Here is a 12,491-nt window from a genome sequence, read left to right on the forward strand (position 1 = left end):
TCCAGCAGAAAAGTCAGTTTCGTTTCTAAAAATGTCATTTTCTGCTCCCCTCAACCCCCATCTGTTGTCTTTAGAAAAAATATGGATATCCAGCCACATAACATGTGGAGATTCTCTTCCCAATGCTCTCTTTGAGAATCACCCAGTCCAGATCTGAGTCCACAAAACCCTCATCTCTCAGTCTTTAGCTCTACTGTGACATTTGATAAATGAGTTGATACATTATGTGAAACAGAATGGTGAGCCACTGCGAGTTTTTGCCTGTAAATTTTTTTTTTTTGCATGGGAAAAGCATGACACTGAATTTTGGATATGCTCTTCTGTTTCTTAAACGAATTGTAGCAGTTGTTATCTGTCAAATCCAGGGGACTTCAAACACTGATAGGTGATGTTTTCAAAATGATGACACATATATCTGGAAAGTTCCTAGCTTTTATTTTATAAAAGCCCCCATGGTTTCTTGCTGCCGCTATTGGAATGATCAAATATTGGACTTTATGTTTTTCCATTCTCAAGTATGCCTGAAACTAGCTCAATACATTAAGCTGGTTCTGTTGCTGTCAGATGGATTTCCTGAATTGCCGGCATCAAGTACTTTGCTCTCTCTTCTGACACTCCGCTTCTATTTATAGCCAACAGTTGATCAGAAGCCAGGGTCAAGGGCAGCTGTTATTTGGTCAAGCCCAGCTGTTGAATGCTGATTGGCAACTAGCAAGGTGTGGTGACTGCCATCTGGTCATGCCAGGTCCTGATAGCTCTCCCAGCGTTTATTTAATTCAAGCAAAAGCAGTTAACTTCAGCTTGCATTGCGGAAGCAAACCTAGCTACCTGTTTTGTACACTCCAGGTAGCCAAACTGGTTCTCAAGTTTAGACACAAGTTGAAAATTAAAAACAGTGCTGTCTGAAGTCATGGGGTCTACGTGATACACTTTGCCTTTCCCTCCTGTTTAGGATTCAGAGACCAAAGTGTGTGTATCTCAATCCCTTTCTGACAAATAGCATTGGGTACTTTTAACAGAACGTGAACAAGAAAACTGGTTTCTGTAGCTCAGAGGGTTGAATATTTTCATAGCTCCCCAAGTACTGGAAGTGAGGGACATATTACATCAATCATATGCATTAATGTAGCATAATGGATTGGTACCTCCCAGAAATTAGGTCAGCCCTGTGAGAAATCAGGCTATGAATACATCAAATGTATGTTTCATAAATACATGCTTCAGAGCTCAAGTCATTGTTTTTAAGTGGTGGATTACAGGTAACGCTATTTATCGCATGTCCCAGCACTATAGGGATTGAAGGGCTGGTGGGGAAGATGCCTGCTCCGGTGGCTAAAACTTTGCTGGGATTGATAGGCAGAATTCTTGGCAAGATGTATGCAGATCCTGCTTTGTATTTGCAGATGACGTTCACAATAATTTCAATCCTCATTAATCAACAGGCATTGTGAGTGACAGAGGCTCTACAATATGTAAGAAACTACCCTCAGGATATGGCGTCCCATAATCATTTTTCTCCTCCAAGGACTAACCAAGCTTAGCATCTTCACTGTTTTCTGAGGGAGGTTGGAGTTGGTTCCCCTTTTTCAGGAGAGGAAACTGAGTCCTGGTAAGAATAAGTTCCTCTCTGGGGGCCAAGATAACTCTTGACTTCAGTTTCCCTGTTGGACCCAGGAAGGTGACGTGCCAGGAATCCTATGTCCTTCCCTTGGGAAGTTCTCAGGGAAATGAGGCTTCTTGCCTGGAGACGGTCATTTTACTTTGAGGATAAGAATTGAGTTGCTTTGCTCATTAAAGTTTTATTTGAGGGTCTCCGGATATAAACTTTTGACATTCTCATGTCTGGAGACCTGTGTGTATATATGTATTTTAAACTGAAGTATAGTTGGTTTACAATGTTGTGTTAGTTTCAGGTGTATAAGGGGTATTATATATATATATATCCCTTATAAGTTATTACTGAATACAAGATATTGAGAAAAGTTCCCTGTGCTATACAGTAAGTCCTTGTTGGGTATCTATTTTTATATACAGTAGTGTGTATATGTTAATCCCAAACTCCTCATTTATCCCTCCCCCACCCCCATTTCCCCTTTGGTAACCATGTTTGTTTTCTATATCTGTGAGTCTATTTCTGTTTTGTAAATAAGTTCATTTTTTCACATCTTTTTTTTTTTATATTCTCACATAAGTGATGTCATACGATATTTGTCTTTCTCTGGCTGACTGATTTCACTCAGTATGATAATCTCTAGGTCCATCCATGTTGCTGCAAATGGCATTATATCATTCTTTTTTATGGCTGAGTAATATTCCATTGTGTATGTATGTACCACATGTTCTTTATCCACTCCTCTGTCGATGGACATTTAGGTTGCTTCCATGTCTTGGCTACTGTAAATAGTACTGCATTGAACATTGGGGTGCATGTACCTTTTCAAATTATAGTTTTCTCTGGATATATGCCCAGGAGGGGGATTGCTGGATCATACGGCAACTCTATGTTTAGTTTTTTAAGGAACCTCCATACTGTTCTCCATAGTGGCTGCACCAATTTACATTCCCACCAACAGCGTAGGAGGGTTCCTTTTCGGAGGCCCATTTTTAAGGGAAGCTGTATGGTTTGGTGGCTGAGAGCATCCACTTTGGGGTCTACTCAGCTGAAGATTGAATCCTTGCTCTGCCACTTACTCTGTGACCTTAGGCAACTTAATGTGCTTGAGCCACGGTGTCCTCACCCATAAAATGAGGCTGGTGAGAGATGGTGGTGTGAACTGGCAGCCCCTGCCTGTACAGTCTGCTCCAACACATCATCACCCACTCTTCTAGATCAGCCAAACCCACGGTGCCAGCTGGGGGGCTGGGTGTGTTACTCTGCGTTCTGAGCATCTCTGTGCCTGGCATGGGCTCTGATGCTCACTTGGGCCACAGATAAGACTGTGCTGGACGCATCCAGCTGCTTGGGCTCTCTGGCTGTGGCCCACCCCTTCCTCTCCCATTATTCCTGGAGAGAATCTGCATTAAAGACTGCTGTACGGGTATACGTAGTAGGCCTTTGCCAAATATTTATTAGTGTGTGATTAAAGACGCCTCTAATAAAATCCCAAATGGTCTCACCATTAGCCTTTCCAGCTACGTGCAGGAAGAGATTGTGTTTCTGAGTTTTGGTAGGAGAAACGCCACACGAAAAGAAAACCCAAACCACTGTCAGTATATTTGATTGATAAAAGATGTTTTACTGTAAGGATCTTGAAGAGATAATTTGTAGAAGAAGCCATACAAATGGTTAATGAATAGGAAAAAATATTTTGATTTCACTGGCAACTTTTCAAAATGCAAAATCAAAAACAATGAAATTGAATTTTCACCCATCAAATGGGCAGATTTAAAAAACAAGAAAATTTACTGCTAGTGAGGATGCAGAAAGACAGGTAATCCCACTCATGTCTGGTGGGGAATTTGGTACAATCACAAGGAAGTTATGTGCCAAAATATAATAAAAAGCCTTTAAGATACTCATATCATCCAATGTAGTCATCCTTTTTTTTTTTTTTTTTTTTTTGCGGTACACGGGCCTCTCACCATTGTGGCCTCTCCCATTGCGGAGCACAGGCTCCGGACGTGCAGGCTCAGCGGCCACGGCTCACAGGCCCAGCCACTCCGTTGCCTGTGGGATCTTCCCGGACCGGGACATGAACCTACGTCCCCTGCATCGGCAGGTGGACTCTCAACCACTGCGCCACCAGGGAAGCCCTAGTCATCCATTTTGAAGAAATAATATTTTCTTAAGGTGAATAAAAAGTTATAGTCAAAGATATCTGTTCCAGCACTACTATTTTAAATAGGAAGAGTTAGAAATAAGCTCAGTAAAATAAAAGGATGGTTTAAATATGCTACGTAGAGTGAAATATTTTGCTGGCATTAAGATGAGATTTTAGCAATAATCTATGGCCAAACTACCATTTATGAAGAGTTTACTATATGCCGGGCTCTAGGCTAAGTACTTTGAATATACATTATATCATTTAAACCTTATTATGACAGATTAGTAACCTAACTTCCAACAATTTATTTATCATCTCATTTAAACCTGGTTTAATTATAAAATTATAAAAAATTATTTTAAAAAATTATAAAAATTTATAAAATTTATTAAAAAATTATTAAAATTTTTTTCCCCAATTATAAAATTGGGGAAAAACGTTAACGTGAGAGAATACTGTTGATATTCTTTTAATAAAACAATTAGCATACAAAATTGCATACAATTTTAGCTCAACTATATAAGCACAGTAAACCCACCATAATGTTGTGAGTAGGGGCCCAAACTCCAAACTGCATAAAATGTAAGGTTTGTGTTGTGACAAAGTTCCTAAAGCGAACGTGAGAGCTGGAAGGCAGATGACAGCTAATTCCTCGTCATCTCCCATCCAGAGTCACATTATTCCACGGCTGTGGGTGCTTAGTGAACATTTTACCAAAATATTAACAAAGGTTCTCTCTTTGTTGTGGTATTACGGGTAATCTGTATTTTCTGCTTCTCTGTATTTTCCAGTTTTTCTACAATGGGCATGCAGAAGTAGCACATAAAAAATAAAACGCTTCTCAAAGTTTTAAAAATGAAAGCACAGTTTGTTTTACCATTTTTTAAAATTAAGTGGGTAATTTCTGCTTTCCTACACTCCCTTTAGTTCTGACAGCTCAGTAATGGAAGCAGGAAAGGGAAAAGGCAAAGGTCAGTGGTCAGAGGGAAGCAAGAGGCGAGTCTCTGTCCCAGCTACAGGGAGTGAGCCACGTGATGCTTGCGGTGGCATCTGTGGTCACATATGTTACAAGTGAAAAAAAATATCACAATGACGTTGGCAAAGCCCTGGGTATTACCCAACCTCATGTAGCTACCGAAAATGCTTAAAGCAAAACAAGACAAGACAAAAACTACGTACAAAAGAAAGACACCATTAAGAAGTAAAGCCCGGTTTCCACGTTCCCCAGGAATAGAGACCCTCCCTCAAGTCAGCATGCAAGGCTCATTAGGGGACAGTCACGCTCTGGGAAGAAGCAAGAAGCAGGCTCAGAGGCCCCTTCCACTGTTTGCAGGATCTCTGAGAACAGCTAGCGTCTACTGCCTCTGAGGTTCTGAAGCTGCCCCCGGAGCAGGGTGTGTCCTCAGCGCCTGCAGAAACCCAAGCGACAGGGCACAGGCCTTGGTGCCCTGAGCACCGGGGATCCCCCTGGAAAGTGGGAGGCCCACTGGGTTGGGCCCCACAGGAAGCGCCCTGCTTTTGTTGAGCTGCGCCGCAGAGGACCCGCCCTGGTTTGTTGGGGCTTTCCTGCTGGGTTCTAGGACAAGGTGGCTAAAAGCAGAAGGCTCGCGAACCCCAGCCCTGGCTCAGGGCTGGAGGCTGAGTTATGGGCACCCAGGGAAGCCATTGTCCCATCCAGGGGGTGGCCCGGGCACCTGGGATGGAGGAACACCAAGTACACGGTTCCAAATGGGCTGCTGGCCATATGAGGCTAATTTTTCAGAGTGCCTTGAGGTTTCTGCAGAGCCATTCATTCATCTGTTCAGCTGGCGCCTACTCAGTAGTGTTTTAGGCACTGGAGAAACCAAGAGAAATAAGATACCGTAGCTGCCCTCCGGGAATCCAGGGAAGAGGGAGAGAGGCCACAAGCCCCAGTGGTGAATCGAAGACCAGGGGATCACGGGCACTCCTGGGCGGCTCAAGAAAGGGACAGTGCCGAGCTGTGCCTGACCTTGGTACTTCTCAGACTTTAATGGGCATGAGAATCGCCTGGGTATCTTGCGAAGCTGCAGGTTCTTATTCAGCAGGTCTGGAGAGGAGCCTGAGATGCTGCATTTCTAACAAGCTCCCAGGTGATACTGATGCCGCTGGTCCGAGGTCCACGCTTTGAATGGCAAAACCCTACGTGATGCCTACGAGGGAGCTAGGCAGGTAGAGAAGTGGGAAGGGATATTCACTCCTGAGAGAGAGAACGTTCCAGGTGGGCCACTTCAGGCGTGGGGACGGTTGAATCGTCAGAGTGGCTGAGGTTTCATTGGAGAGGCTTGAAATGGCCCTGGGCTTACCTTTTAATTCTATTAGGTTTTAATTCATTCTTTAAGACAGTGTCAAACCTGATACTCTGAGAAACGCATTTCTAACACTCACCTGACGCGGGTCCTTCTGTTTAATGGTCTTGTTTACTGGTGATCCTTTCCTGCCACGGAGGTGATGAGGCTCTCAGAGCAAGCCTGGTGGTGGACGACCCGTCACCATGATTGAGCTCCTCAGGTCCTAGGCTACAGCTCCATGAGAGAGGTCATGGCTTTTCTGCTCCACAGCTCGCATAGCGCCTGGTACACAGGGGCAGCTAATGCTCATTATAGCTTGAGTTTGAGATGAATGAATGAGGGAGTGTTAATACCTGAGGTATTACCTGAGATACTAGGCTCAGCAAGAGAATAGCAGAGCGGTTAAGAGCACAGGCGCTAGAGTTAGAATGCCCTGCAAATCCTGGCTCTGCTCTGTGCTAGCTGCAAGAGTCTGGCCATACCCTTTGACCTCTCTGTGCCTCAGTTTCCTCATTGGTGAAATAAGGATGATCGTAGTACCTGCCTCAAAGAGTTGTTGCGAGCCTTCCATGACATAATACATATAAATTGCTCTCGGCAACTGTAAGCATTCAGTAAATGTTATCTGTTAATTTTGTTAAGAGCTGAAGTTGACATTCGCCAATTCGACAACATTTTGATTGGTTTACTTTGGTGAGGATGGGCATATTTGTCTAAGGTACGGCTTATGAGTGAACGTCATTTATTTTTGCCATGCATGCCCTCCATTAACATGAACAATGACAGGTATTTGTATTAACTTTTATAAAATTTTTCCTTGAACGTAAAATAGGAAAACACATATCATGACAGAAATAGGGGTCTTGGCAGAATACTTCAAGTGGGACCCTTAGGCATGAGCTGGTTTCTTGAGACCAGCTCTGCTTATCAGGGGATGTCATGAGGGAGAATTTTATTCCGTCTTCCTATGAGATCACCTGAGCTAGGCTTCTGGAATTCCAGAAACCATGAAACCACGAAAATAGTAATGTTTGGTGAATAGACAGCCAGTAGGTATAGACCTAGCTGAAACTGGCTATAATTTAGGTGAGAAGGGCCAGGAATTTCATCACCACTTGATACTGTTGTGGATTACTTACCATCTAGAATGGTTATTGCAAAGCTCTGGGGCTAATACTGTCTTTTGTCTTTTGTCTGTGAATACTTAGACCTGAACTACCCCAAACAATACATATGAGCCACATACGGCTATCTATCTTAATGAAAATGGAATAAAATTCAAAATTCATTTGCACTAGGCACATTCCAAGTGTTCGATGGCCACATGTGGCTAGTAGTTAACAAACTGGACAGCACAGCTGTGTAGATGCGGAACATTCCACCGGACAGCAGTGCCTTAGAGTATAAGTTTTTTACTTTAAGAGTTGCAGATTGTAATTGAGGTACCCAGAGATGGCAAAATCTAGAACTCATGCAATGAGGATGTTGCAGAATTGAATACAACAATTAGGAAATGTAAGGGGTAAGTTTACTTTTGGACAATAAAGTGTGACTCATTTTTTTGTTCAACCGTTATTAAGTATCTAGACACTTCCTCTGTGTAGAGCTCTAATCTAGTGGCTCTGGGAAAGATAGCAAAGTCTGGCGGATGCATTGACTGATCCCAAATTGCTTGTCGTTGAGTTGGATAGATATCAAGTACCTAGAACAACATTAAATAGCAGTTCAAGGAGGTGTGTGAGGAAAACCCAGTGAGATGCTGGGAGACCAGAGTGGCTTTGAAAAAAAGATGTGATGCTTGACTTTGACAGGACAGGAGACACAAGTAGAACTGAGTAAAGGAGGCAGAAATGGTTGCAAAAGGGTGGGAAACGGGAAGCAGTTACCCTAGATGAAATAGAAATATTAGTTGGCAGCCACATGGGAAATGGGGCTGGGGTCAGACTTTGGAAGGACTTGAATGCCGACATAAGATGATTAGACTTTATCCTGCAGACACTGGGAGCCACAGAAGGGTTGTGAGCAGAAGGGCACAATCGTGCAGGTAGTACTTTGCCAAGGTGAGTCTGGCAGGGGTTACAAAGCTGGATTGGAGGAACCCAGCCGTCTTCACTGGGATACCAGCCCAAAGGTTGCAGGAAGAATCCAGGCAGGAGAGGAGAAGGACCGGAAATAGGTCAATGCACAGGGAAATGGAAAGAAAGGCAATAGAAAGGAAAACAGGTTTTGACTGAGCAGGGGAAAAAAATGGCAGAAGTGTAGACAAAGATGGCTTACGTGCTTTGGGTTTGGGGTTTAGGAAATACCTGTTGATTTGGAATTTGGAAGGGGGCTCCTCCTAGATGTAACTTCATCAGATCCCATCACACACCTCCTTGAACTGCTATTTAATGTTCTTCTATGTATTGAGTATTTATCTAACTCTCGGCAGTGATTGCATCCACCAGGCTTTGCTTCCTTCCCCAGAGGCCCTAGTTCAAGTACCATGCATGGAAAAAGTGCCTGGTTAGTGAACAGCTATCCTACAGGTAACTGCAGAGTCAAGCCCTGTAATCTAAACCCACCCTTTACATTTACTGAGGCAAAGAGAAGAAGGGATTCGTTGTTTGAAAAATAAAAATCCTGAGAAAATGTTTGATTATGTTGGTGAATAGAGATGAATGTCTACAAAATGCCAGTGGTCTGCAAAGTGGAGGTGCAAATATCTACCTCATAGAGTGCTGAGGGTTAAACGATGTGCGCGCAAACTACCTAGCAAATAGTAAGCCGTCAATAAATGTCATTTGATTCTAATCTAGTGAATTCAACAAGCACACGTGGGATCCGAAAACCCCATACCTAAGTTTATGGCATGTACTCTCTCTCCACTCACTCATTTGTTGGGTACCATAAAATGAGGGAGTTTCTAGTGTTATTCCAGGTCACTCTGGGCAGAATTGTTAAAGGTCTTATTTGCTCAATGAAACAGAAGCCAGGAGGGCCCAGCTACGCAGATAATCACACACACCTGAGGGTGTCTGGTTCGCCCCTCATTTGTTCCTGCTTCTTTTACTCTTCAGCAATGGGACCGTTGTCAGTGGAGCATGGGAAGGTAAGACATACAACCATATTAAAGAAAAGTTTCCAGGAGGGAATGACATAGCTATTTGTATGTGATATGATTGATTCTCATAAGCATGAGAAAATCAGTGTCGCTGCATTCAAATTCAATATGTCAACTACTGCCTGAAACCACCTCCGGCTGGGCCCCATGACCCTGAGGTGAAGGCCACAGCTTCTCCCCCAGGTGCTGCCCACCTAGTTCTCCCTTCTGTGCCTCGACCTGCATATCACGGTCAGACAAAGCTATTTAATAGACCACCTTCAACTTGTCACGTTACCCTCAGGGAACCCCTTTTACCTGAAGAGGAAGTCTAAACTTCACTGCTTGGTTTCCTTCCAAAAATCTCACCCACCATGTTGATTCAACCATATTTTCTCATTTTCCAAGTGCATCCTTAGCTCCAGTAAGGGAGAAGTATTTACTGGATGGAAAAATCCAATACTCACTTCCGTTCTGTGCTTTGGCCACTGCCCTGTTCCAGGAGGACCTCACTGTTACCCTCTGCTTTGCTAAATTTTACTCATTCTTCAAGGCACAGTCAAGACCTACTTTCCCCGAAGAAGCGCCTTTCTGATGATTCCAGCCTGTAGGCATGTCACCTTTTTCTGGACTCCTACTGCCCTCATTTACAGCGACAAAGTATTGACCACTCTCTTGTTTCTTGTCTCTTGTTTCTTACTTGTGTTTCTCCAACCAGACTGAAGTCAGGGTCTATGGCTTGCCCTTCAAATCACATCAACAAGCTGGAACTGAGGGCTCTGTGACATTTACAAATCCTAACTCTGGTTCAGGGTTTTCAAAGTGACATCCTAGAGACTTGAAGGAAGGACTCCTTAGCTAAAGCTTGGGAACTCCAGGTCCCAGCCACTGGAAACGTGGTAGTGGGCTGATGGGTTGTAGTGGAGAGGAGCTTTCTAGATTGGCCTATCCTCATTCACAACTATCTGAAAACTCAACTACTGGGGAAGTCAAGTAGAGGATGGGGTTCAGTCCTTGAACGATCCATCCCTACCCCACATAAAAAGTAATTTGGTCCTTGTAGGAAACTTGGAAAGTAGAGAAAAGTATAAAGAAAATAAAAATCATCTCTAATCCTACCAGCCAGAAAGAAACATTGTTAATCTTAGTGTACTTTCCAGTTTTCCAGTTATACACACATAAATATAATCTGTCATAGTTGAGATCATGCCGTATGTTGAGTTGGGTAACCTACTCTTTTCACATACAATTACACCATGATCACTAAAACTCCTCTAAATATATTTGTGTTGGTTCATTCCCCAGGAAGCAGACTCTGAGATACATGTTGGTGTGCAGGATGTTTCTTAGGTTGTGCCCTAGAAATCAGCAGCTGCAAAAAGGGAGAGAAGGAAGAAGGACGAGACAGAGGGAGCAGTTGCACTGTGTTGTAGGCATGTTCCGAACTCAGGTCTGGCAGCTCGCTGTTCGAAAGCTGATATTCAAGAGACGAGTGTTGGTAGCAAAGGAAAACTTGCTTTATCCAGGAGGCCAACAACCTGGGGAGAAGGTGGACTTGTGTCCAAAAGCCTACTCCCCACTGCTGATCAGGAGGCAAGAGCTTTTAAAGGGGAGCTCCAGGGGTGCATTGAGGAGGCTACGTGCAGAGCAGCACAGTCAGCTCCAACAGTCATCTTGAAATTGGTCATGCGGTGGTCTGATCAGCATCACCTTGATTGTTCTAAGTGCAATTAATCTCCAGTTCCAGAGTTGTTTTATTCCCATCTTCTTGAGGCCAGTTCTCGGAATTGTGTAAGACGGAGCGGCTTACGTCATGACTACAGCCTGGTCATCATGTAGTTAACTTCTTCCACCTGATGGGGGTTTCAGTATCTATAAAACAGCTCAAAGGATATGGCTCAGAATATTATCTATAGCCCTTGAGGAGAAACTAAAGACCCTCAACTTTGTTTAACGACTAAACTATTATTATTTTGTCCCATTTGACTGCTTTTCTTTGCTTTTGCATTTTTTCATTTCTCTGATTAAATTTATACTTTGGCTAAAGTTTTTCAAGCAGGCAGAGGACATGGGGGGAGGGGTCTGTCCTGGGAAGGCTCCATAGGGTCCTGCTCCGTTACAGGTCCACCAAAGGCCTTAACCATCCCCATAGGGAACTCTGGAGCAGGGATGGCCCTCCTGAGTTGTCTGAGGTTGGAGTGAAGGGGCTGGACCTTTACATCCCCAGGGGGACTGCCCATTGGTTTCAGGCTTACTCTGGAAATTCACATGATTTAGCCTAAAGCAGTCCTCAAAGAAGGTTCAGAGCTGAAGGCTGTCTTGGAACAGCATTCCCAGAGGCCAGGAGAATAACTCCTTCATTGCCAAAGAGGGACCTGGGCAACATGTCAAAGCCTCTACACTCATAATACTGCACTGTCTAGCCAACAATAATGATGGCTGAAATTGAGTACTTACCATATGACAGCATTATGCTAGGTGACCTCAGCCCACAACTGCTCAAAAAGGTGATTATTAATGGTATCCTCGTTACCAATGGAGAAATCAGATGACCAGACACTCCTTGGGTCCCACAGTGGATAAACCTGGGGAGCCAGAATTTGAATCTTAAGTCTTCGCTTTATTTGTTTGGGTAAGTACTTAAAAGAGTGTTTTCAGGTAAGAATTTAAGTTTCCAGGCAAAAATCTTACTACATATTCAAGTGATAAGAGGTGTGCTGCACTTTCCTTTCATCTTCACGATGAACTAGAAGGATGATTTTTAGAGATGGCAAAAACGATCATTCCTAACCCCCAGAATTAGGAACACTTAAATAACTACAGGAGGTCACTTTTTTTTTTTTTTTTTTTTTTTTTGCGGTACGCGGGCCTCTCACTGTTGTGGCCTCTCCCGTTGCAGAGCACAGGCTCCAGATGCGCAGGCTCAGTGGCCATGGCTCGCGGGCCCAGCCGCTCCGCGGCATGTGGGATCTTCCCGGACCGGGGCACGAACCCGTGTACCCTTCATCGGCAGGCGGACCAGGAGGTCACATCTTTAAAAGTCGTGAATAACAGCAATGAAGACCCAATGCAGCCAATAAATAAATAAACAAATAAAATTTATTAAAAAAAGAAAAGTCGTGAATAAAAGGCAATGGAGACTGTTCCCTTCAAACTCTTTTATTCAAAACACAGAGCAGCAGCTACATGTGGATGTGAAAGCCCCAACTCAACCTGCCCCCTTTTTCTTACTATGCAGGTCGAGGATTATTTCTCCTACATGTGAGAAGGGTTGTATGTGGCCTCCCAGATCCTTTTAGCGTACCACATCTAGTGTTATTTCCTATCTTCGAAAAG

This window comes from Delphinus delphis, chromosome 4 (assembly GCF_949987515.2).
Source record: "Delphinus delphis chromosome 4, mDelDel1.2, whole genome shotgun sequence".
NCBI lineage: Eukaryota > Metazoa > Chordata > Mammalia > Artiodactyla > Delphinidae > Delphinus > Delphinus delphis.